Source organism: Athene noctua, chromosome 12, assembly GCF_965140245.1.
Source record: "Athene noctua chromosome 12, bAthNoc1.hap1.1, whole genome shotgun sequence".
In the NCBI taxonomy this organism is placed as follows: Eukaryota; Metazoa; Chordata; class Aves; order Strigiformes; family Strigidae; genus Athene; species Athene noctua.
The window spans coordinates 18,806,034-18,831,459 of NC_134048.1; the positions used below are offsets into that span (position 1 = coordinate 18,806,034).

At 42.5% G+C, this 25,426-nt stretch overlaps 1 protein-coding gene across 2 annotated transcripts in view; it reads right to left on the reverse strand.

The window, feature by feature from the left end:
* The window catches only part of CNOT6 (CCR4-NOT transcription complex subunit 6), a 30,094-nt gene extending 17,589 nt beyond the window's left edge, over positions 1-12,505 (reverse strand). For both annotated transcript variants that reach the window (XM_074915977.1, XM_074915976.1), the window contains exon 1: positions 12,361-12,505. The gene's annotated coding sequence lies outside the window, so the exon portion shown is untranslated. The remainder of the gene's footprint in view (positions 1-12,360) is intronic.
* Between the last annotated feature and the right edge of the window lie 12,921 nt (positions 12,506-25,426).

A 25,426-nucleotide genomic window follows, 5' to 3' on the forward strand; every position in this document is an offset into this window, starting at 1 on the left:
CTCTTTTACTAATTCACACTCCTCCTTCCCTTTCCCACTGCCACTACTGGTAAAAAACAGGTTTCTTCAGTGAAAAGAAATTCCCCTTTAAAAAGTGAATTGTGGGTAAAAGGATGAGATTATAAATAGCAGCTGGGTGGAGCTCCTTAAAGAATGAAGGCACTTGAGTACCCAGGGTACTAGAATCACCAAGTGTAACACTTTCTTCTTCAAACTAAGCTAATTAAAGGAGATAAGACTGGATTATAACCACTAGAAAGATAAAAGTGTAACTTCTCCCTGCAATAACTATGCAACTACTGCAATAACATATAGCAAAGTAACATACAGAGCATCCCTTCAGAAATTGCTATATATAATTATATATAATTCACAAAGACTAATGCCACATAGGAACGCTCCAGTGGGTCAGGAAACATTTACCTTCCTCAGTCATTTGACGCTTTTTCTTCTTGCAGCTCCCTGAATTAATAAATATGTTCCAATTTTTCAAGAAATGAAGCAGGTATACTAGAGACAGAAATCTCATTCAGTACAGAAACGAACATTCCCCAGAGCACACTCAATCACATGCACTAATTAACAACCTTGCTGGTACCAGCAGCATATCGCTCCTTGCTACCAGAAGAGGATGACATACTTTTCCAGTGGGTTTTGTTAATGTGCGCTAAAACAATTAGAGATTTAAGAGTTTGAGATTTTCACACTGGATCCTGGTGACCTTGTGCTCCTGGTCCATCCCTGGCACTATTCTCCCTCTCATTAGTGTTCCTGCTCTTGATGGCTTCCCCTCTTTCACTGCTGCATTTCACAGGGAACGATTCCCCGCTGTTAAAGATTACCAGGAGGAAAAAAAAGCAGCAAATGCTTCAGAGCTTCCTGGCTGAAGGAGCTGCTGCTGACCAACAGCATCACTGACACTGGCCACACCAGAACACCAAGGACACTGTCACACTAAGTGTTAGAGCATCTTTATCCCATCACATAGAGTTCAAGATTCCTCGGGATCTGACAAGGCTAAATTTGGGTCATATTTCACAGGACATCAGAAAACATGAGCGTTGAATTGCATTTCAAAACTTCACACCATGGAGTAGTTCAAGAAAATCAGTCTCTCTTACAAATTACTCTTGCTCCTCCTTTCTCTACCTCCCCAAATCCAATTTTAGAGCCTGCTGAGCTGCTGCAGTTAAACGTAAAAGCTGAGGTAAACATCAGATTAAGCGATGCAGTTTTGTCAGACTAAAGCAATTTTTAGTAAGACCCATAAAATGGTGGTGAACAACCTTGAAGCCATTGATAACTGCAGCTTTAAACGTATTATGATGATCGTTTTCAAAAGAGCTTGCACCCACCTGTAATTCTCAGTTGCACCAACACAGACAGTGGAAGCCACCACTGAACATTAGGCTGTTATCACATACAGCAAGTTAGTTCATAAAGGTGAAAATCTTTATAAACAATGATATGACATGGATGCCAGGAACACACCCCAGACTACATACATTTAATGAAGAGAACATTTACATATGTTTGAATGCAAATGAACCTGTTTACTATCTTGTACCAAGTTATTAAAATTGTTATTTAAATCGTTGTAAAAAAAAAAAAAAAAGAGCTTGAGAGTTCAAGGAATGTGGCTGCCCATTTCCACTCTCAGTCACAGCCACAGCACAGAATTAACACCCCTCACCCCAAATAAACTGAGCTAAACAAGGCTGATGAGGTCGAGAGTGCAGAGGCTCTGCCATAGGGATTTAGATCTTGAGGCTTCAGTGCAGACAGTTTTAAGCCCTGGTTTGCACAGAGGGTACCGAGAAAGGGAGCAGGACAGGGCAAGGCAGAGCAGCAGCAGACAAGATCCTTGTGCAGGGCAAGGATAGTAAGGATCAGAGAGAGAAGAAAAAAACTAAAGGTTGTAAAGTCAAGGGAGGGCAACCTGTTAGAAGAAGAGCTGACAAAGTTGGCTAATACAGCAGGTGGGTGACAGAGCACTGGCTCTGGCTTCGCTCAGGAACAGACCACTGGAGACAAAGCCAAATGTTCCCAGGTTGAGGAGCACCTGTACTGACGGCTGCCTGTCTCTCTAGATTAAAGCCATGAGTGCAGTCAGGTGATGAAAAGCCAGGCTAGGTGTTGTTTTACAGAACTGTCCTGGACAAGAGATGCTGTTATTACCAGTAACCATGCGAGTGGTGTGCTCTGCTCCCGAGGAGCTCGTACAGCCCCAGCGCCATCACGGGCATGGTGTCAGGAGGGGTTGGTGGCCTAGAAAAGAAGGAGTTGCTTGAAGGCCAAGCTGGTTTAGCTACACTGCTAACTGTAGAAGAGTGGGAAGAGTTCAGACCATTGCCTGACAAGACTTCTGAAATGGTAAGTCTCCTAGGCTACAGGTATGTGTAAAGTGGAAGTTGGACTATGAGGTAGTTTGTGCTCCAGACGACTGTGTAAACGACCTATAAATAATGCCTCTAAAATGGAGAAATTGTAGTCTGGGGAAACTGCTTTGAGTGACAGGGCAGGAAAGATGCTGATTTCTTTCCTGTTCTTACCTTCTGCCATTTTTACGGAATTGGAAGATGGTGGGGAGAATGATTTAATCAAAATAAGTAGGTGAGCAGTTTTTCTGAGAGTAGGGGTTTTTATGAAAAAAAAAAACCACCAACACCAACAGAAAATACTACAGCAGTTCCTCATTTCCTGAAATGCTTTCTGTAACACCACAGATAAAACTAACTCTATTTCAAAACTAAATGTACTAGACAACCCCTGCAGGCCAAGTACCATCAACCTTTTATAGTATTGGTTTTACTATAAATGTAGATACCAAGTTTGCCCCCAAAACTCTCCTAGAAACATCAACTTCTTCCACATCAAAATTTAAATTAGGCAAAGAAAACTTGAATTCTAAAACCTCGTAGAAAACAGTGAACAAGTGAGAGCAGTGTGGGTTAGTGTTCAGACACAACTTTATCTGATCTAATCAACTATTCTGAAATAACTATTTCAGTACTTACTAAGCAGCACCTACCACGCCCATTTACAGATATACGAGTATCTTTAGATATACGTCAAGATCACTACACTGAAGCATTGCAACTCTGCTTCTGAAACTTCTTGACATATGTTGACTTCTTCTGACTTCCCCCCCGGCCTTTACTTGATATTACTTACCACTACTAAACTGATGTAGATCAGGAGATAGCCAGGAGGGAGAAGTAAACAAAGTAGCACCACACCTGATCAAGTACAGAACCGCTCAAACTTCTTGATACTTTAATTAAAAACAGTGAATAAACTATAAAAAACTAGACCTAACAAAATTAGAAGTAACAAGATAACTGAAGTATATTTTCCACTTATTGATGTAGTGCAGTATTACTTGCCAAATAAGTGACTTTTGCACTGCTGAAAAGTAGCAGGATAGAAAGCAATCTACAGTACTTCCCATTAATTATAAACCATTAAGTTGCTTAAAGATTTCGTAAGAAAGCGATAGCACATCTGTGAGAGGTTTTTTTCCTTTCTTTCTCCAAATCCTAACACTGGAAGCTCATCCCAGACCATTCATTTGTAACCTTGTGCCTTTAACCTTGAAGCTCTTCTCCATGTAATCCAAAATTTCATTTGAAAATGGGTTCCAACGACCTTCCCCACAAACATAAGTGTTTAAGGTGACTGATATGTTTTGAATTCGAAGTTAACTTAGGATCCTCCTCACCCCCCCATACCAGGCACTTGCACTGTGGTTTTACAACGCATGAAGCAGAACTAAGCTGGTCCTGCTGCAGTTCCTTCCTCCCTGGGACTGTGTATTTCTACTTCACTCTTGCATCAGCACTGACTTTTGTCTGATAACAAAAGGAGCTGGTGAAGAGAATTAAACTGGCCAAAAGCTAAGAGGGAGAAGGAGAAAAAAAAAAAAATTTGAGGGAGCCTAGCCGCCTATATTATTATTCCTGCAATGTATGTGTGGCTTTGCAGCACAGCTGTTTATGGAACTGAAATCAGGACAACACCAGGCTTGTCTTTCTGGCCACACCTACCCAAAATCTCTTCTTGCACAGCAGGAAGCAAAAATCTTGGTTGCAACTACCCTCATCTATGCATTAGTTAAATAGTAACACTGAACAAAGTCTAAAATCCTAACTGAAGTCAAAGTACACTGCTTTTTAGATAACTTAAATCTGTAGCAGTTCTAGCAATGTATATGCTAATCAGAAACGTTAACCTGTATTTAAAGCATTAATCTTGACTGTTGAGCTTTATTAGAATGAACAGAAATTACTGCTTTAAACTCCGAACAGTGACCCTCTTCAAAGGGAATGTAGAACAGAAATACATCAAAAAGATACCTACTGTGCTTTGGAAAAAATTCTTTAAGGTAATTTTGTAGTGTTGTAGTTCAGCATTTACCATAAAACTCAAGATTTGCTCAAAGATCCGCAACCCATTCTTTAAACAAGTGCTTTTCCAAAGTGAATCAAGCTTACCGCTTTCACCTTCTTGTCACTGATGGCACTTTACTCAGCAAGTTAAAATTTCTATGGCAACTTAATTCCATTTCAGCTTAAAGCACAGGCAAATGAAGCAAGAACCCTGCAAAAACAGACACTGTCCCTGGCCAGGATGACAAGGTGCAACATCTGTCTTCTCACACAAAAAAAACAGAAGCTTGAACAGGCTTATGATAAAGGTCAGTCCCTACAGAATTTACACACTTGAATTGATGTGTTGAGTCAATGACTATATTTATCTTCAGTCTATATCATGCACGGGCAGCAAACTAGACAGTGATCTTAATACTGAATTTTATTTTTTTTTTTACAGTAAGTATACAGAATTGAAAAAATAAGACTAGAAAAAGTCCAATTGGAAAATTGGCTAAAGGATGACACCTGCAATTGTCAGAATACATACTGTGAATTAAAAATTTCCTTTTACCTAGTGTGAGGAAGGATGATACGTAACAGCTGTGTGCCCAGGGAGAACTAGAGCAGCACAGGGGAGCAGCACAAGAATGACTCCTGAAACACTCCCTGCCCCCAAGAGACTCAGCTATGTGGGAAAGCATCAAGATCCCTTTAACCCAATTTATAGCTTAATGTTGGAATAATCTAAATTAAAAAAATTAAAGTGCTGTTGAGTCAACAGAAAGTCAATTGATTCATTCAAAGTGGGTTTTTTTCCACTTGGTAGGATCACATTTTTAGTGGCTGTTAGCATATTAAGATTTAATAGCTTCATCAGGGAAGTAATGCTTCTTCATCATATTTTGAGGACTTCTAAAACTAGAGCTTTACATGACTGCCAATACAAACCCACAAGTAACCCTTCTCTTTTTCAGACATAGAGAATGCAGTGGGATGTGAACATGCATTACAACTACGTAATAATAAATACAGGATACTGTTTAAGTCAATACACATTAGTTCATGTGAGTATATCTGGAATATGACTAATCAGATGAGTTATTTGATTTTGCATACATAAGTTCTGCTACAAAAAACTCTGAAGTTGACATATGGTTTAATATTCTTTCCAAAAAAATCTATAAAGCTGTAAAAGTTCTGCAAAATGCTTAATCTATGACTGAAATGAGACAAAACCCTCCTGAAAAACAAAGCATCCCAGTTCATATCAACTGGGCCATAAATGCCAAAGGGTACATTTGTGTTTGCAAATCAGGATGACTTGATTAGACTATAGAGCTATATAGCACTGACAAGATCAGGCATTAGATTTTAAATCCAAAAAAATCAGTCAATTCATATTTTCGAGACTACCATATTATTAACTTCTGTCCTGCAGGTATTTCAAATTTAATAAAGGTTTCTTCATCCTTCTTAACTGCTTGTTTACAGAAATGCAAACTGGCAGGTTATAAGGTGTGTGGCAGGGGTAGGCAGACTGCCATTTTCCAACCCTCCACTTCTCCTCCTGACCAACCCACCACCCCTCCCTCCACTCACAATCACAGTTTCCTATTTGATGACTGCAGCCTGGTATTTTAATCGTGTAGATACAATCCCCTAAAATTTGGAAGATGTGAAAAACTTATTAACCACAGTTTCACTAGTGCAAAGAAGCAATTCTCACTTCCATGTTCAGTTGCTATGAAAACTAGTTTGGGTTCAAAAGAGAACTCTAAAATGGTCGGAATGCAAAAGGCACAATTCAGCAAAGAGGTCCTTGACTGCTCCATCTTCTAGACAGACCTACAAGATAGATTTATTTTATCTGACTCATGATAAAGAACTCATATGCTCACCCCTTACCCTGCACAACATCTAATGATTAGAAATACTATGTTCAAATGTTCTTAGTGTAGCATAGTCCAGATGATTAGAACAGTTCTTAATTATCAGAATTGTATGTAATTATGCCTATAGTAAAAGGCTACTGTATACAAAACAAACATTAACACAAAACCAAACTGCAAAGCAAAGGCTGACCTTTAACTGGTATCCCTAGAAACACTTTGGCTAGCTAACGAGTACGACACAACGTTCAGATTTCTGCATTTTCTATTTTACTGTATTCTGAAATACCAATACATTAAAAGATCAGTCAGGTTCACTAATTACTTTAAGAATTCACTTGCATTACATACTTATATACTGTATGAATAAAATGGAACCTAAAAGATTAACTTTAAAAGGAAGAGTTCTGTCATAAAACATTTAGCTTCAAGTTTTAAAAATGCAGATAGTCAGTAAGATCAAGGCCTAAAAACTTCACCTACAAACATCTTCAGAAAGCTAATGAAAATTGTCTCACACTCAAAAACATTAATACAATACCAACGCTCACTCCACTGGCTGTGTCCAATCATATTTGACAATTTAGTTATGATTCTTCACGATACATGGAACATTAATTCTTGTTTAGAATTCCTGCTGCACTTATCTTGGTCCAACTCAGTAGCTCTTCTAAATACTGGCATGTATACCACAACGTTTTTTACCACATTTTCTTTTATGCATCTGCAGAATACTTGTCACATTTCTGTTGTTTTGTGGGTGAAAACATTGTCACCACTACAAAAAACATTATTCTCTTAGACTTGCAATAGAACTTAGGAGTAAGAGAAAACCTAGCTATTTTAAATGAAGTTTGGACATGAGCTCATTTTCAGCATTCCTGCTATAGATCTGAACGAGAGCTTGACAAGAGGTGTCAGTATCTAAATTTAAAAAAAACTCGTCGCCTTCCTAAAAAACAATCTCTAGATATTTAAATGCTTGTTAATATTAGAGCTGCTAAACTAACTGAAGTTCAGGATATTACAGAACTTGTTCACGCAGTTCATGCTCTAGTTCATCTAGCCACATCCTGATAAAAGCAACCAGCCTATTCATAGATTGTTTTTACTTCAAATTAAACCAACAAGCCTGAGAATGTTGTTCCACAACCACACTCTTGCGCAACAAAGCCAACTTGAGATTTCTTTCCTGTCCCCATGTTCCACTTCATCACCTCTCTCCATTGTGTTGATGCAGCTGTTTGTGAGGCAATGCTGAAAACCAACGATACCCAGCTAAGAAAGTGGGATTTTTTTTTTTTTTAAAAAAAAGTATCACCACTCCAGCCATGTCACTGGTTGGTTTTCAACATTACTCCAACGATGGCTGTACTGACATAGATTATGTGTAGTTAATGAGCAACTAAAGTAGCAGCTTTCCAAGTTCTCCCACAAAAGTTCTGACGTAGTATAGCAGAAGAAACCATGGGGTGATCTAGCCCACTGCTCTCTACATGGAAAGCATTTATGCCATGACTGACAATTACTGTACAATCAATTCTCATATCTCCAGAGGTGGATCTTTCGTGGTGTTCCTCAGCAAAGCAAGGATTTCTTCAGTTTTAATTATACTTCATACAGATCACTTGTTCCTGAAAGTACTCGATTTACAGAGGAGTTGTGATCAAGGCAGCACTGAAACTCCTCTTAGTCCACAGGACCTTTGCTTTGTCAGGCAAAGCTCTTCTGTTGGGTGGACATTTGTTAAAGCTTCTTTAAAAGAATATTAAAAAGTGTTAATGGTTAGAATTTGGCATAAACCTTCTCATTACTTTTTATTATTTAGCGATTACAATGCCATCTCCTTGTTCTGACAGGTGATACACATCAGACAGTACACATTTAAACCTAGCTTTAGTTTATTTTCAAGCCTTCCTGTCTTTGTAGGTGTCGATTCAACGTGGGTTTTGTTCCAAAAAGCACATGAAAGGATCTGTCTCTGAAGCGCAGCCAGTGCTTAAACTTTTTTTTTGATGCCAGACTCTGCAAACTGATCTATGCAGAGATACACTTTTGTGGAGCGCCATTTAAATCAGATCAACTTACAGGATCCACACCTCACTCATCAGTGTACTCAAAATAGGCCAAGCAGTAAAGATGCACAGATTATCTGTAATATACAGTATACCAAACTACAGTATACTTCATGGTCTCCTAACTATGGCAAGACGACCATAATATAATGGTCAATGCCCTAACGACATGAGCTACCACGCAGATTGCTTCACCATGTTCTAGAAACCCCCAGTCTTCAGACTGAAACTGCTGCCTTCCCAAGGAAAGGGGGAAACTCAACGAGCTGAAGGAGACCTTGGAGATACTGGAGATATTATAAAATGGTATAGGCACTTTAGGATGGTCTTAAAGTAGGAAGCCACTTCACTTGTGGAATAAAGGCTGCGTATCAGGAACATGAACTGAGACACAAAAGAGACATCAAAATATCCAGGCTGTGATCCCAAACATCTACGTGGCAGCCTCTATAAACACACCTAACGGACTTCTCAGTCAAAAAAAAAAAAAATGTTTTAAAAATCCATCTCTTCCTTCAGAGCTTCATTATGGCATAAATCTGAATACTAACAGCAAGTATTTTAAGTTCTAAAGTAAACAACTACGTATATATTTTCTGCTCCTAGTCCCTCCTTGACACCTTCACTTAAAAAGAGCCCTCTGAGGCATTAACAAAAGGACTCACATTGCAGTCTTACAAAAGAAAAAACTGAGTTGTTGCCAAATTTTTTTTTTTTTAATAAGCACCATCTTGGAAGTGTAATTAGTAGCTCAAAAGTACACGTTAAGCATTTAAACAGTTTTTCTATGGGACTTGCCTAAGCATTTGTAAACTCTTCAACTTCAAGTGCAGAAATCGCTTCATCTAGAAATTGTCAGTGCAGGTCCCCAAGTTTATGTCAAGCTTCCCTGTTCAGTGGACTTCCTCAACCCAATTTCAATGTAGGAACATAGATGATGTCACTTAATACAATGCTAATAATCCTGCAGGATACTGTACAATAATCACACTTCCAAGTGTAAAGCATCAACATTGAAGAAGGAATACAAACCAGATGAAACCCTGCAGTGACTCAGTTTGAGCAATTTATGTATAAAGCTTTCAAAATTACACCATGAACAAGTCTAAATTTAGACTGGATTCAGTAATCTCAGTATTTTGACACTGAAAGTAGTGTAAAATCTCAATACACGGATTAAAAAAACCCAGATGCACTGAATGCAACAGGCCAAGCATTAACCTCTGTCTCAAGCAACTAGGGCTAAAATCTAGAGGTAGGGTCTGTTGAGTTTATTCTTGTGGGCTTTTAAGGTCAGTGGCAGCTTTTTCAAGCTCATCATATGCAACTGTAACATCTGAATACTATGTATTTCTCTAACCAGAAAAACCCTAAGGAAATAAGTGACAATTCCTGTACATTCTTTCAATTCTGAAGACTGAAAGGCATCTTCATTCATAAAGATACCAGCTGTGTATGATGCGGCACCATTTGGGCCGAGATGTAATAGTACAGACTGCACATATACAGCCAAAATTACATGACAAAACCAGAAAATAATTCAAAACTCAAGAGTCTGTTAGCAAACAGAATCAGGGCCCCTGCAACATGGACTGCCTGTTGTAGCAGGTGCTGTACAACTGGAAGGAGGAATTCTGGTTCACCACCCGGCCTCCTAGGCAGGTGGTAACCCAAACAAGACCACACACTGCACTACAAACAAAAATACTTAGCTTTTAGGTGACAGATTAACAGGACTGTTTTTATTCACACTGGCATGCTTTTAAAAGTAGATGCTTTTGTTCATGTGTTGTGAAAGAACTGTCGTCTTAATTATCTCATACAGCCTGATCTTAATGATTTTTACCTAGAAAGATACTATGCTCACTGAATTTGTAACCCTTCACAACGTGTTTTCAAGTCTTCATACATAGCATACCAGAAGTATTTACCTGCCCATGCAGTATTACAGTCTCATCTATCTTTATATTTCAGTTCTTCCTCTAAAATTCAAGCAAAGTAAACAGCCTGAACACATCAAGACCGCATTCAGAGTTCAACTTCAAAATGCAAACAGAAAAGAGATGCATGGTAGTATCCTTTTTTTATAAATGGAACAATCCAAGCGATTCAGGTGAAAAGTGAACAAAGAGTTAATCCAAATGCGAAGGGCTCCATTTCAGTAATAGCATGAATAAACCCCCACAGAAGGCTTCATTGCTAGCAGCAAACTCCACAGAGTCCAGATGAACCAGCAGGAAGAACAGAGGGCGGATAATCCTGTAAAATTACCCCAGTGGAAATGTTGATAAATTCCCAATTACGAGACCTGCTCTAGAATGAAAAAAAAAAAATGCAAGATACAATACAATTACCAGTCAACACTTGCACATCTTTGTATTTAAGCCAGACAAATACCACAGGTATTTCTTAATCCCTTGAATTTTGAATTAGTTACCCATTGTGGCGAAATCTAGATTAAGAAAACAAGCCCCAGAAATCAAATGAAAAAAAGCAGAAGATCTGCAACGCTAACTACAAAGCAAATACCTGTCTGTGAAGTTATATTTTCAGTAATACAATTTTTTTTTTTTAGGCGTTTGTGGAAACACAGGTATCTGTATTAAAACCCCAAACACAACAAACCCTCTGGTTTTACTGTATTTGCTCTGACTGTATGTCTTAAGATTACACAAAGCCAAGTAGGTTTTGTATGAATTTTTAATGTGCGTGGAAAAACTGCACATAAAATACGTGCTCACAATACGTTAAGTATATGAAGATAGAACCAGGTGCACAAATACCTACTTTTCTAAAGCCTTGTCTGATCACAGGCTTAAAATTCTCGACAGCATCCGACCCGAGCAGCGCTGCCCTGGGAGCGCGACGCCAGACCACAGAGCGCGGGAGCTCCTACGCGGCGCAGGAGTTTCGCGCCCGGTTCCGGTGCCCGGTCCCTACCCGCCCGCCCCAGACTCGAGGCACGACGAGCCCCTGCGGAGCTCCACCGAGGGGCGATCGCCGCCCGAGCCCGCCGCTTCCCCGCCCCCATTCCCCTCTGTTTATCCCTGCATGCGTCTGTCCCGCGGCCTCACGTGCCAGCGCCCGGCCCGCCTCCCGCGCTCCCCCATTGGCCGCCGCGCCTGGCAATCACCCCCCCGCGCCTGCCTCGCCGTTTCCCTCCGCCGGAACGAGCCAGGGCCGCTCCGGGGCCCCGGCGCCGGCCAGGCCTCGGCTCCCGCTGCCGGCGGCTCCTCCCGGAGCAGGAGAGGCGCGGCGCCGCCGCCGGGGCAGCGCTGCCGGTCCGCGGTGCGCTCCCAGCGAGGCGCGGCGGCCTCCGGGGAGGCAGAGGCGCGGGGGGAGCCGCGCGCTGAGGGTGGACGGGCAATTACCAGATTGATGTCATTTCCCTCTGCCTTTGTTTAATTATTTTAAACTCAATTGCACCGTGAGGAAAAAACAACAAACAACAACAACGAAAAAAAAATTTAAAAAAACTTCAGGCTTCCAGATGCCATTATACTAATTTCTCTTAATTGCCTTCCCGATGCAAATAAAGCCGGGCTCCCTGCGAGGCGCCGCCCGGGCCGGCTCCCCCCCGCACGCCGGGCGGGTGTTTACCGGCCTCCGGCCGGGGGTGCGGGCCGGGCAAGGTCCCGCCGGCGGAGCGCCCTTTCCCCGCCTCGCTACCGGCCATTTCCCAGCCGCTTCCCCGCGGCGCGGAGCCTCCCCCGGCCGTCCCCGCAGCAACAACCGCCCGGGGCCCAGCGCTTCCTCCAGCGCCGCCCCCCCCCCCCCGCCCCTTCCCCAGAGCCCCCTCACGCCCAGAGGGGCCTCGCCCCCCCCATGACACCCCCCAAACACCACAGCGCGGGGGAGCTCCCCCCCGCCCAAACTCTGAGGGAGGGTCCCCCCACCCTCCGCCGTAATAACGCCGCTCCCTTCCCCCACAGCACCCCCCCCCCAAGTACTGCCCCCCCGAGCGAGAGCCCCCCCTCCAGGCGAGGCGCCGCGGACGCCCCCCGCGGCGGGGGCCGCCCCTACCTGTGGCTGCAGCATCCCCGTCCCCCCGCCGCCCTCGCTCCGCCGCCTGCCTGGCTCTTTGTTTCCTGCCGCGGGCCGGACGGGAGAGCAGCTCCCCCCCGCCTCCTCCTCACACTCATTGAAAGCAAACAAGCATCATGGCGGCGCTGGCGGCGGCAGCGGCTGCGGGCGGGCGGGCCGGCCCTCCTCCTCCTCCTCCTCCTCCTCCTCCTCCTCCTCCTCCTCCTCCTCTCCCTCCGCCCCGCCTGCCCAGGCCGCCCGTACTCCGCGCACGCTCCGCGGCCGCGGAGGGGAACGCGGGGTGGGGGGCCGGTGCGAGCTCGGGGGGCACCCGCGGGTGGAAGGAACAGAGGGGTTCGGGGGGGCTGCGGCGGAGCTGGGGGGGTGTGTGTGATAAAAGGTGCGGGGAGGCGTTTGGCGGGGTGTTTTGGGGTACCCCTGTAGGAATCGGGGAGGGGGGCAGAAAAGTGGGGGGAAGTAACGTGTCAGCACTATCGTAAAACACGAAACCAGTATAAACGGTATATCGCAGGGAAACGGTTTCTAGCAGGAGCTCAGGAAGCCTAATTAAAATAGTCACTTGTTTGGAAAAGAACTTTAAATTCTCTTGCTAAAGTCCGGATCGGGAACTCGGAGTGGACGTGCTCGGGCGAAAGGTGGATGGTGTGCTGGATGTTTTTTTGGAAAGAGGAGATCTTTTCTGTGTGTCTTCGATAGGAAAGGATCTGGGGCACTGTTTTGCTATGACATTTGTACAGTGTTTACTGTGAAATGGCCACCAGAATTGCCATCAGCACCTTTGTGAAACTCCGATTACAGCTCACGGAATTTTCTCTCTTGAGCAGATTAATGGATGCATACCAAGATATTTGGGAAAATAAAGGACATTCTTGTTAAGTGGTGTTACTACTGCCCCTGTGCAACAAGACTTTACAGTAAGGCGAGAGATGCTGGGTGAAGCGATGGTGGGGAAGTGCCATCCGTGGCGGTGTACTGGCCAAAATCATAAATAATGACTTCCTAATGAAGGCTTCCCTCTGATTATCAAAGAATTAAAATGTTCAAGCATTGGTGATGTGGCAGCAAACGTGTCGTTGGTATGCACCACCTCACCGAAAGGAATAGTAAAAAAAAAGACTATCCCAGATACACAACCCTATTTCTGAACTGGGAAAGCTAAATAAGTATTGAAGCCTCATCTGTTTCGGTGTAACTGGATATGTAGCTGGAAATAAATGGCATTCACACTGTTGTGCAACAAGGCATTCTCCTTTAACATAATTTAAAGGAGGATGGCACCTGGTTATGCTTCTGAGGAACACCACCACCACCACCCATCGACAGGAGCAGCACTTTGAAAAACATGACCACGGCACACTGTGTACCAAACCCGATCACAGAACATCCTCTGTTGAAAGGCTGAGCCCTTTGGCACTTCGTTGGAAATAATCCTGCTATACTTCAGATTTCTGTTCAGCCTTATCATATCACATATCTGAAATGCTCTCAGATGATAAACTATCTCCTCGCTGCGTGGTGGCGTCCTGTGCTAGAGATATCTGAGCTAGCTCCGTTACGGGATGCAGCACGGGCTCTGGCAGAAGTGCTGTATCTGCTTCCTGGGCTTGGCTGGCTCTGGAGAGCTGACAGTCATTCAGAACTAACTCGAGTAGCTCTACATGTCATTCTCCTACACTGCATGTCTTTTCTTTCCGATAACCAGCTGTCCCACACATTCTTCAGTTAATACTTTCTAGGTCAGATATGGCCTCAGTAGACTATATCATTTTGCCCAGAGCTAATTCTCCAAAAGCAGTAGGAAAGTCTTTGAATACGTTGCAGGATTTTCCAGGAATTGCTGCTCAGCAAAGAAAATTCAGCTGATCATAAGTCTCTCAAAAAACGCTTGCGGGGAAATTTCATTCCTCAGGGATGGATGCTGGGGTAATATTACAGTATACTTGGAAAGGTCTACCAGTGAGGGCCTTCATCACTGCAAGTGGAGAACTAATGGCCAAAAATACTAGTAATTCTCAAATAACAGATAAGCAAAAAGAGCATTAGAGGAACTAATTTAAAAACGATTAAAAAAAATTTTTGTATTATTGCCCATTATATAAACTAACAGGAGATCCCAGCAATTTGGCAGACTTCAAGTTAATTAACTTTCTGACAACTTCACAGGTTATTAAAAATTGAAATATTTGAAGAATCTAAAGTTACGGCCTTTTATGTCAACAATTTTTCTTTGAACTGCCAGCTTGCTTATGTGGTTTGAAACAACAGAATGAAGTAAAAACAGGTATGGGTTTGTTGGTTTTTTTTAGAAACTGTTATGCTTCACTGAATTTCCTGTGCAGAAGTGCTGTTGCTCATCTGTACGTATGATTAACTTTTGCTCCCTGTAAGTGTTATCAGATCTGTAACCAGGCAAACGCTGGAGCAGATGGTCAGTGCCAGTATCGGTGTTTCTGGTCTGGGTGCTTAATGAGATCTGAGAGTGTAATATGAGCCTCTTTCATTTTGTCTGTCTGGCATGGCAGATATACTTCGTGCAAGTGCTCTTATTGCTCAAGGTCACAGATTCATCAATCAAAAGAGACCCCTTCCCATTAATCTTTTACCTGATCATGACAGTTTCCATGTCATGTCTCAGGAGCTGCTGGGGCGCATGGAGTGCCGTTGTCCTGAGTTCGGGGCAGTTCTGCTGTGAAGGACAATCAGATTAGAGAAGAAATGAGTCACTTTTTTAAAACACCATGTTAAATTTACCATGTTCTGAGTGTAAGTTTTCACTCATTAACCCTAAAACAAAAATACCTTTTTGTGCTGTGGAATAAGGCTTCAGTTGGGGCACATCTTGCTTGCAACACACAACCACGTGTCCCACAAAATGAAGGTGAATGTCCCGCAACCTTTCTGACCTTACACCTGGAGATAGAAGTTTTTGCTATGAGTAGTTTAAAAACTCTTAATGCCTCTGCCATCTCCCCTCTTCACACATACATCCAAGCAGGAGCTGGGGTGTGTGCCTGGGAGGGCTCGGGGAGGGCTGCTTGGTCCCTCTTACCAACACTTACAGCTGGTTTGAGGTTCTGTTGCCTCTGTGCACTGATAGAGGGATGTGAAACTTGTGGTAGAGAGCTGTCTTTGTGGCTGAGCTATGGTACTTTTTTGCTTTGTTTAAATCACCAAATTTGGTGCAGCTATGCTCTTTTGAAATACCTATATGCGATTGTACAGTAGGAGCTTGTTTGACTTCTAAATTATTTGTAATAAAAGATGTATCCTTCATCTTGCATGGTTCATACATGATGGGTGAGCTGAAGAGACATCACCTCATCCTGAGAGAGAGCAGGGATGGAGCTGTCGTGGCTTGTAAAAGCTCTCGTGTCTGGGGTTACAGAAGAGGTGAACGAGGCAAGGCTCAGTCCTCTCTGCTCCCCTGCCTTCTGTGCCCAGGAAATGTGAAAAAAACCCAAAGTAACTGGAGGCAAGAAGTGAAACGGAGGAGGAGAGCAGATTTATGTCAAAGCAGGGGAGATAATGAGGAGGAAAGAAGGGAGTAACTGGGAGGAGGAGAGGCATCTCAAATAGAGGGGCAGAACTTAATTATGGTCTACATTTTCAATATATCCATGTAGAGACAGGGATCAGAACTGCAAGGAAGCTTCCATAACTGTTAAAATCAGTGGGATCACTGCTCTGAACATGGGATATTCCTAAAATGATAGGTACTCTGAAAAATGAGGACTTGGAGCACTCATATTGTACATCTGAAATCATTGCACACTTAATGATTTCAGCCTTAAGTTTTATGGCCTGTTCTTCATCTACCGAGTTAATGTAAGAGCATCTTCTGTCACAGTTGGATAGTAAAGATAAATCTTTGATGTTTATTGAGCATTAAAACTACAGTGAAAGCTCCTGAAAACAAAAAGCATTGAAGCAATTAATATTCCTGCTTTCCTCTGCGTGGAATGGAGTTCAGTGGTTTCCAGAAGACTTGTATGTAAAAAGGTAATTGAAAACTCCCCTTATGCATATCCACAACATGGCTGAATTAAGGAATTTTAATCCTGGAATAGCACAATTTGTAGGTAAGGGCTTTGCAGCCTTAGCATTACTTTAATATGCATTGTTACACAAAAATGTACTTAATTGTACAAAAAAGTACTTAAAAAGAAGTTGAATATGATCAAAAGCTTTCTAGAAATATCTACATTTACTATGAAGACTTCCATAGTGAGAGAAGAATTTCTAACTCTTTTTTGCCAGTTATGGAGACTACTACTTAACTCTGCCACCATCTTTATGCCATGTTTCGATGACTATTATAATTATTTAGGTATTTGATCTGTTGTCAGGATTGTAACAGTTTAGAATGTGTATTGAATCTTGTTCTCTAGCTCAGGCTTGCAGGTCTGTGGAGTATTTAGTCATTAATATTTTCTAGTGTGTACATTTGTGCTGTACTGTAGTAGGGAAGTAACAGATCTAAGAATACCATAATTCTTACTTCTCCTAATCAAATATTAAAATCTGAACACCGAGAAGAAGCTGGAATTATGAACCATGATGTTGTTTTCCTCACTGTAATTTTTTAGGTGCAGGTTGATTCTTACCAATTTTTGTCTCTAGAATCACTTCTCCAGCTCTCGGTTACTTTTCTCTAAGAAGATGACCATCTTTTCCTATTAAAACTAAGATAATGATATGAAAGAAAAAGTAAAAGGTACAACCTGCATGTATTCATTACACAGGCAGAGCTCCTTGTTGAATTCAAAGCAGCACAAAAGGAGCACAAGGCTTTGCCTTTAGCAACAAGAGCTTTTATGTATGTGAGCACACAGTGAAAATTGCTATGAAGTACTTGAATGCCCAGTTATGGAGTCACAACTGGGAGGTTAAATGCCAAATAATGGCATTATTGATGTAAGATGGAAGGATTCTCATTAGTGGAAAGTCAGCTGCTCAAACTACCTGTCCAGCTTTTTGGTTCTTTCTACCATACCCTCTTCTCTTTGTACCCATTTTGGCGGGTTTTTTCCCTTCTTCTGTCAGCATCCCGTTTTTCATCTTTATTCATTGTTGCTTTCTACGCTTTCCTCTAGCAACAGAAACATATTTACTTGCAAGCTGATCCCATCTGTGCTCCTGCGTTGTAAAGCTTCCCCCTGCCGTGGCACTGCATGTCTGATTTAGTTTCATACGACTGCTAGGAAGCTCCAGCCTTCAGGAGTGCCAGGGTTTCACACCACGGATCAGATAGGCAGGGTACTGCCACTTGGGCATGGTTTTAAAGAAAGAGGGTGTGCAGTTTTTCTTGTGTAAGAAAATGCAATAATACTATAATCATTTGATGCCTGATAGTTCACTGAAATGGAAGACCGCTGAACTTTTAGCTTAATTGGGTCTCTCATGATTGCACTGTTTCTTGCTCATGAACCAGAATATATGGGGACTATAACTCAAATATACGCTAAGCGGTCCCTGCTGCAGTCTCATACCTTGCAAATGAAGTAGGATCAAGACTCAAAAGAGATAACTAAGGAGACCTATGTCCTGGAGAAAATTACCATGAATTACAAAATGATGGTTTCTCTCTTAATAAAAAATGAACTTACACTCCAGTGTGACGCTATGGAACTCTTCAGTTTATAAAGGTACTGTCTTTCAGGAAATATATATGATAATCCAGCTGTCATGCATAAATTCTCATTTGGGGCCTGATCTAATTCCCATTGAAGTAGAGATGGACTCAATCTACTTAAATTTCTCCATGCAGTTTCACGGCTTTCCACTATCTTCATCTGTTGTATCACATTACTGTGTGTGGGTAGAGTTGCCACATTCCACCCATGACACAACTGCTTCAGTGGCAAGTGAAGTGATATGTGCATATGGTATATGCAGTCTTTACACAAACCGTATGCTTTCAGACAGCTATCTGTGTAATTGGGGGAAGTTATGGAGGCTTCTTGATTATTAAGTCCATTTGCTACATTATTAGAAGACGTTGCAAGCTTCGTTTATCAGTCTCGTGACCTTACTTTTCATATTTGAGAGATGGAATGAGTGATTTATTTTTTATTTTTTGTATATTAGTAACTCATTTTAACTCCTTGGAATAACAATAAAATGGTGGCATGAAGAATTTAGAATCATTCCCTTTAATTTTCTGGTTTCTTGCATCAAACCTTAGGTCCAAATTTTACTTACACAACAGTAAGTGACTTCATACAATTTCCTATTACGGTTATACGTAATTTTACTACCTGTACGCATTTCCAAGATGCTAAATGTCCTCACTGCTGATTGTTTCGTATAGGAGATCATTATTTATCTGAAGAGTTTTGGTTAGGGACAGTCTCTAGTGGGGAAAAGAAACCTCCACTGAACTTACAAAGTACACTTTAATCATGAGGCTATCATAGGCGCTAATATTTTTTTTTCATTGGTAGTTATGCAAAAAGTACAAAATGACTGAATAAATTTAGCTAGTATTTAAGTGTGGATATTTCTATATTATCCGATTTGTCAAAATAATTTCCTTAGGACACTGGGTTTGCAGAGAGGGAAGACAACATAATATTGGGTAAAAGACCAACACATCCAAAATAGTTAAATACTAAAACTTGACAGCTTCTCATGGAGCTACACATTAGATTGCTTCCCTCTTGCAGAGTTGGGCCCATTGCGCTGGGACACACCGGGCTGGGATTCACCTAAATAGGTGTGGGCATATATCGTACGTGTCTGTGAGCTGCTCACCATAGGCTGCCCCTAAAGTCAGTGGAGGCTACAGTATGCGTCGTTGGGGCTGTAATTTCGTTTTGAAGGCTTTGAAGGCAGGCGTTGAAGCTGAGACTATGAAACTGGAAGAGGTTTGTTTCCAATCACTGGGAGACCTCAGTGAGCTGAACGAACACAGGGTGTTCACTGCTGCAAAGGTGAGGGGGCTGACTCAGTGTCTATAGCCGTGCTGGTTAAAAGGCTGCACCACAAAACGGTCTTTGCTCAGCAGAAGATGAAAATCATTGCCTGCTTCTCAGGTGATCACTGCAGGTGACAGAAAGACAATTTGTCAACGTTTACAGCTGGTGATTGCTGTGGTGCATTAAAGGTTTTTCCACTCCTTCCAAAATATTAGGTGCTTTGAATAAATGCCTTCAGTTGGGGCAAAATGCCAGGTTGAATGAGCCACTGATCTGACCTGCCATTGTTTCCTCTGTGTCCAGAACTGTTGGGCTGTGAGATTAAAAAAAAGAACAAAAAGTTGTAGGACAAAAATCAAAATGTCTGAGCCTAATGCAGCAGCCTCAGGCTAAATCACGTTTCCAAAAGTGTGGCTTTCAATATCAAGCCTACTCCTGAGGAACTGGCAAATGCTCAACGAGCACAACACGGAGACAACTGGCAGCCTGAGTCATTTTCGCATGTGATTGTTGAATGTGACAGATTGAGAATAGCAAGGAGTACGAGTTCATGCTAAGAGAGTGAAGTAACCCAGCATCCGCTCGCTGGCTCAAGCCTACGGATAGATGTGGAGTGCTGCGGGAGAGAAATGCCATCGAGGTTTCAGGGAAAAAAAAGGGTTTAGAACATATGTTATTTTCTTCCTTTGCTCATTTTTATTTCACCGTAAATTGTTTCTTTCTCCTTTTTATGGCAGATGGAAAGAAGAGAAGAGCCCTTGAAACATATTTGTAAAGCCTGGATTGACATTAATTTTCTCCCCTTTCTGTTTTTTCTCTGAATAACTTTTGCCTTTCTACTTTACAATAATGCTGGATTGGCCTTTTTTATTCCTTGGTAGTTACTGCTCCAGCACGTTGGCTGAACAGAAATGGTTTCGGATAAAACTGGGGTAAATGAGGTTGTGGAAATGATCACTTCCAAACCAGCCTAGTGTAGGTTTGCTTTCAGAGCAAACTGCAACAGGCTTGGGAAGGCCAGGGAAGTTACCAATGAAATCTCTGCTGCAATCAAACCTGCTGCTGCAGTTGATCAAAATATTCTAGCTGAGTAATTTATTAATTAAATTTAGCCACACTTTGTTTTCATACACATTCTTGGAAGAGGTAACATCCTTCCCAATTGCTTGTTCATAAATGTTCATTGCGTGATCGCTGCCAGCACAGCCGGAGCACACTGGCTGTTTGAGACAAATCTGCAACGGGCTCTGCAGTGAGTTGGTGTTTGAAGTTTGCTGCTCAGCTATACAATGTTGTATGTGAGGGGTTAATTCATTTAACCTTTGTAAAACAGTGCGCTTGATTAGTTAGCTGTAGACATGTTTTGAAGGTGTTGGACGAGAGGCATCGCAGACTGGTGGCACCAGTGACGTGTTGTAAAAGAAGCAGATGTAAAGACTTTGAGATGTTTAACTTTGATGCCCAGGGCTTTTGCAAACACAAAAGCCTCTGCACAGGCTGAGAAGGATAAAGGTGGGTTTTTGATGTGTCCAGAAGTTTCTTCCATTCTTTTTCTCCTGTGAGATCTTATGTGTAACCATGGGTTCAGAGTGTATGTGGTTCTGGTAATAACATTCGGAAGCAGATCTTTTTTCCTCCTTTAATTCCCTATTTGTCAAGACTTTGGGAGGGTAACAATTCCTGGGAGTCCTTTGGCCACAGTGAATGGTGAGTACCTAGACTGACTCCACTGGTCTCCATTTTACTTTACAAATAATTATGGGTAATACATTAACAAGAGGAGCCTGGATCTTTGCTGCCTAATGTGCCAGGCACACTCTGTTTGCTCACCACAGCAACAGAAAAAAGATTAGATACATTCTTTGTATTTGTGAGCTCTGGGTCATTATTCTTGCCAGCCCTAGGTGATTTATTGCTTCAGATTTGCGTTGCTAGTTCAGAGTCAATGACCTGGTGAGGATGTGTGGAAGTGAAGTGGCCTGTACAGAAATTTGTCTACTTAAACCCGTATTTATTTAGTGAATCTTTTGCTGTTGTTTGCCGTGATGGCAGTCTGTAGCAGCAGCAACCCCTCAGCGATGGGCCAGCAGGTTCTGCCGGACCCCAGGAGAGCGCCCAGGACATGGGTGTGTGGAGCTGCCATCACTGTTTTCTCCATCTTGGTACCTCACGTTCACCCGTGGGTCTGACATCTGTATGAAACTCCTCCAGCCTGGGCACTTTTCTAGCCTTCCCTTTAACCTCATCTCCTAATTTTCTCCTCGATGCTGCTCTTTACTGAACATAATGCAAGAAAATCTGAGCCCCTTTCTCTTCGGGGTGGCTGTTCCCTGCCCCCGAGGCTGTCCCTGCACAGCCAGCCTGTGCTGGGGACATCGGGCCCCAACGCTGCCCCAGCCGTGGAGGGACCGTCCAGTGCCAGACCGTGCTGAGGAGGCTGCTCTTGCAAATAATGGACAGCAGGTGGTAGCACACGTTCATTTCATCACTTTCTTTTTTTTTTTTTTTTTTTTTTTTTAAATAATTAGGCTTTGCAAAGCTTCATCTTATTTTATAAAAAAAGGGGTATGGGGCGGGAAGACTCCTTCCAAAAACGATGAGCACTTGGCTTGCTTCCGAGTTTTTCTGGTTTTCCACAAAAGCTAAAAAGCCCTTCCCTTCCACTCTGACATTTCTAGAGACACTTTTCCTCCGTGAGCTACTTTGCCGTGTTTCCAAAAGAGCTTGTCTTGGCTTGACTCTGTAATCCCATGCAGGATAATTTTGCTGTGGAAGCATGCAGGTAGTGCTGAGCAAGCAGAGCACCGGGGCTGGGAAAAGCAGCGAGCTAAGACAGTGTGTACCTGCAAGGGAAAGCCAAATGAAACTGGTTGCATCAGCTAGCAGTGCGGCCGAAAGGAAACGATCTCTTCCAGCCCAAAATTCTCCCCAGAGGTGTGACGATAGCCAAGGCAGTGTTTCAAACAGACAGGGTCTGGCCACTTGGTTGAGTCTGCCCTCCAGCCAGCAGTTAAAATATTGAGAGCCCTCTTCCCTACGATCTGTACATCACCAGGAGCAATGTAAGCTATTTTGGAGAAAATATCCCTGTAAGATTTTCCGATAAGATGGTGCTTTGTATTGGCCTGGTGTGAACATCTGCGTGGGACTGGACAAAGACACAGACGTGGTTTTGAAGCATTCAGCTCAGTTAATCCATACGTCAATAATACATTTATCCCGTGATTTATTTAGGACAGACACTTTATTTACTGCTCACTTTGGAAATATTTCAGCTCCAATAAAGCTGCAAACTTGTGGGGGTTTTTTAATCACTGGACTTTCATAATTAACTTACATGTTATGACAGTTTGCTGTGGCCTGAAAAGCAGAGCTTCAATGAAATGTCTTAAATGAAATTAAGGCGACCTAACCTCAGGTTTCTCATTTGACTGGGTTTATAATTGCTTTCAGACTGCCTTTAAAAGCGCCCACATCTGGGCAACAACATCTGCAGTTTGGCCACTGGAATAATGACTGAGTTCTTCCCTTGTCAGACCTAGGCCAGAGCACAGCTGATGTGTACCAGGAGTCTCAACCCTCCTACATGGCATGTGTTTTCAGGTGTAGCTGGTTGTGTTAAAAATATTATACATCTAATCTATTATATTTGTATATATCTATTTATAGTTGTGAGAGCAGAAATGCCACCATTTTATGCCTCAGGAAATGGATGCTGTCACAAGAATATGTGGTCCAACTTGGCTCTGCTTATTCTGAACTGTTTAGGTTTTTTCAGGATTGAACTATAAGCCTACTGTGATTAAATTGTATTTGAGGTTTTATGTCTTGATTCTGACAAGCCAGAACTTTTCTTCTGCAGCAGCAGGCTGGGATCCCGTTCCCAACACGAATGTAGAAAAAGTAACAATTCTCCAAGGAACTGGCCAGACTTCCAAATCTTCCATAAGTTTGTTCTGTAGTTTAAATTAGTTCTCAATACACTGTAGTTACTCTGTCATCTGTTTTTCAGTGCAAACCTGTCTCAGGCAGGTGCTTGTTACAATACGTGGCAATATTACCTTTCATTAAACTTTTACCAGTAAAATCTCATTAATTCTCATCTGGATAAGCTAGATGATGAATTATCACTGCAGTCCTCCTGTTTTCCGGAGTTGTAGTTGAGCCAAATCCCAACTTTTCAAGAAAAGTGGAGATTAATTTTATATCCCAGTCAGCGGGTAAATCACATAGTAAATGTTAATAGCAGGAATGGTTCCTCAATGAGGTTGCATGTTTCTAAGTTATTTTTTCTGAAGTTTACAGCAAAAAAATGACTAGCTAGCAAACCATCTTATGAAAGACGTATTTTAAGTGAAGGAGAACAGGGGTTGCTAGCGATGACTTATTTCTTCTTAAATAAGTGAATTTAGAAGTAGCAACTGATATGAAGTTACTGGTCAAACTTGGCCAGATTCTGATGGGTAATTGCAACATGCTGCTTCTGAAGGGTGGTGCTTGCAGAAATATCAGTGTTTGTAAGTAAAATTCCCTTCAGGACAGGATGATAGGAAAGCTCTGGGAACAAGCCCTACCGTAGACTGGGTGTCCTGCCAGTAACCTTCACTGTGGTGACGTGAGAGGAACCACCCGTTGCAGGAGTGCAGATGGCTCACGCTATTAGAGATGTCCCTGACAGGCTGGTCAGCAATTTCTTATTTAATTTCAGTGCGACAGGGAACATGCTATTAATTGTAGAAGGGACATAGATGTGCAGGATGGTGCCCAGCTCTGTAAACAAGTCCAAAAACCTGAGTCTCCCCGCCACCTTCTCATGCTTGGGGCAGATGAGGACTGCACCAGGGTCTACTAAAATTCCCTCCCTTGTAAGGTGTCTTTTATGGCTCGCAGCAGCAGAACCCAAGCTGTGAATAAGCATTAGCATGAAGGTGGGACTGGGACAAAACTTCTGGTTTTCTTAGTGGTGTAAATGATTTTAACTTTGTTTCTAAGCTGCGTCTTTAAAAAAAATTAAAATAGAAGTGCTCAGAGACAAGTCGCAGAGCCTTATTCAGGAACAGAGGCACTTCAGTCTGAAAGTTCAACTGAGCTCACATATGTTTTTCTCTGATTTGGGAAGCTCTGCCATTCGACTCCCTTTGGTGGCGGTTCACATGGTGCAATACTTAAACGTGTCCCTTGACAACCGTTTGACACTGTTTTCTAGCCAAAATGAGAAAGTGTGCATGCCTAGAGACTAAAGGGATGCTTCACTTAATTTTGGCAAAGAACATGGTGCTCATATCATTACTGATGGGTGAGCAGGCTAAAGGCTGTCTCCTTCACTATCTTAGCAAAGCTGTACATCAGCTCCAGCTCCTGTGGCCCTGGCTTTCTGCTGGGCAGTTCACTGGCTGTCGGCCAAGGCCGCCGATAGCTCACATACTGTGTCCTGCTATTAGATATAGATGGGGGCTAGGGAGAACATTAATAATCAGAGCAACTCCACCCTATATGGTAGAGATACGATGCCCTGCTGGGAGATTCCCATGGAAAACTCCAGTAAACCTGATAATCCATCAACTGACCTTTGATGTCTGCAGGTTTCAGCTGAAAAATGTTTAACCTAAGGAAACAGTAAATCTGATGTGTTCCTGAGTGGATGTGAATGAGGGCAAGCTGCAAATGTATTTAGAACTTTTACTATAGATTTGTGGGGTTAGTATGGTCCAGCTAGAAGGAAAAGGTTTTCCTTTCTACGAGAGGATTCTGCTGCCACTTACCCTTCAGAGGCCAGATCCTGTAAGTCTTGTTTTGTTAGAAAAAATTCTTCTCAGCCAGAGCTTTGCCTGAAGAGATTCAGGCCATGCTTGTGTTTTTCTCATATTAAATAGCTTTCATTTAATTGTTTGTGGTGCTTGGGTGATGCTTGTGGAGGTCAGAATGGTTCAGGGGATTTTATTCTGTGCATTTTTCTAGTGTACATCCCTGGAGGCTTGTACAGCCCTAAGGATCACACTGGCCCTGCTGCAAACTGTATCTCACCACTGCAGAACTGAGTGAAGAAAATCATAATACAATGCAGCAGGTGAAGTAACCTTCTGGCTCAACACCGTGAAAGAGTTGGAAGCGAAGAAGGAGCAGCCCAC